Genomic DNA, 2,267 nt, shown 5'->3' on the forward strand with positions numbered 1-2,267 from the left:
AAACAACTTGACTGGAGAGATGCAGTGGCTTCCCGGTTGCAGGGACACTGAGCACATGTCCTATCAACTATTGGCACGTTTTGCTTTGGGGAACAGAAAGCGTCTTTATATAATATGAGTAATTAGTCTCATGCTCAGCTGGGGGTTCGGCTCGGCTTCTGTCTCAGTAAACAGAACCAGAGACAGGGGTTAGCTCTGCAGCGGGATGCCTGCCAAATGCTAATCCCTATTGGACGGATAAAAATAAAACCTTATTAAAACCTCTTGTTCTGGCCTTAAACATTTCCCTACATTTCTGCTGTATGGCCAGAGCTAACACATGTGGCTCCTTGAAACTGCGTTATCCTATGGGGTGCCTTTCTTGTGGGATAACCTTGTTTTCCACACTGTAAAATGTGTAGGTGGGGAGTGTTTTGGTTGTTAAGTGTACTTAGTTATTCCTGGATGATCTTTTTATAAAGAAAACCTGAATATGCAATCCCTCTGCTTAAAACCCTTTAAATGCTCCTTGGTGGTGGTGGGATGAAGATCCCAATTCCTCCCATAGCCTCCGGAGCCTAGCATCACCTGGCCTCTGACGGTCCCTGCAGTCTCCTCTCACACGCGAGCTCCCCACCCCTTGCCGTCTGTTCTCAGCACACGTCTCCTTCTGTGACCTCTCTCCACAGCCCTCTATCACCTTTCCCAGGAAGCGATTCTTCTTGCAGTTGTAGCTCAACTGTTACTTCCCTGGGAAGCCCTTCTGACTATTCAGCAAACAAACATGAAAATTCCTGGTGTGTGCTTTCTTGGGAAGGCACCACTTCTCAGCACCTCTTTCCAGCATCACATTCCCTATGTGCACGAGTCACCTAGAGATACAGGTCACATCCAGACATCTGGCACAGGAGGTAGTGACTATGGTGGTGGGTGACGTTTTTCCCAGATAGTTCTCTGAAAAACACAAGGGCTGTTGATGACAGTGGATTTGTGACAATGACCATTGTTAGCTTCTGGTCTACAGAGATTTTGTAACTCTTTGGAAAGTTCAGCCTTCCCTGGTGGCTCGATGGTAAAGAATCTGCCTGCCAAGGCAGGAGACACAGGCTTGATCCCTGGTGGATGAAATTAAAAGATGCTTGCTCTTTGGAAGAAAATCTATGACCAACCTGCTGCTGCTGCTGCTGCTAAGTCGCTTCGGTCGTGTCTGATTCTCTGCGACCCCATTGACAGCAGCCCACCAGGCTCTGCCGTCCCTGGGATTCTCCAGGCAAGAACACTGGAGTGGGTTGCCATTTCCTTCTCCACTGCGTGAAAGTGAAAGTGAAGTCGCTCAGTCGCGACCGACTCATGGCGACCCCAGGGACTGTAGCCCACCAGGCTCCTCCACCCATGGGATTTTCCAGGCAACAGCACTGGAGTGGCTTGCCATTGCCTTCTCCATGACCAACCTAGATAGCATATTGAAAAGCAGAGACATTACTTTGCCAACAAAGGTCCATCTAGTCAGAGCTATGGTTTTCCCAGTAGTCATGTATGGATGTGAGAGTTGGACTATAAAGAAAGCTGAGCACCGAAGAATTGATGCTTTTGAAATGTGGTGTTGGAGAAGACTCTTGAGAGTCCCTTGAACTGCAAGGAGATCCCACCAGTCCATCCTAAAGGAAATCAGTCCTGAATATTCCTTGGAAGGATTGATGCTGAAGCTGAAACTCCAATCCTTTGGCCATCTGATGTGAAGAAATGACTCACTGGAAAAGACCCTGATGCTGGGAAAGATTGAGGGCAGGAGGAGAAGGGGACGACAGAGGAGGAGATGATTGGATGGCATGACCAACTCAATGGACATGAATTTGAACAAGCTTCAGGAGTTGGTGATGGACAGGGAGGCTGCAGTCCATGGGGTCGCAAAGAGTCAGACATGACTAAGCGACTGAACTGAACTGAATGGAGTAACTAAGCCCGCGAGTCAAAACTACTGAGCGAGAGCCCTAGAGCCCAGCAGCTGCAATGAGAGTGGTTCCCTGTCTCTGCAAATAGAGAAAAGCCCTCGTAGCAACAAAGACCCAGCACAACCAAAAATAAACTATTTTTTTAAAAAAAGAGGTCAAGAGAGAGCATGGTCATTTCAGTCAGCACCTCCCAGGTCAGGCTCTAGTGGGCTAGTTCCACAGCTTCCTGCAGCTGTGCCCTGCCATTGGATGCCCTCATTTTTTCCAGCCAATTTTGCTTGCATCTGTCCCGCTTCTATTCATTATCCTGCCTGGTGATCTCCAAGTCATTGATTC

This window comes from Bison bison, unplaced genomic scaffold, assembly GCF_000754665.1.
Source record: "Bison bison bison isolate TAMUID 2011002044 unplaced genomic scaffold, Bison_UMD1.0 scf7180017864050, whole genome shotgun sequence".
Classification (NCBI taxonomy): domain Eukaryota; kingdom Metazoa; phylum Chordata; class Mammalia; order Artiodactyla; family Bovidae; genus Bison; species Bison bison.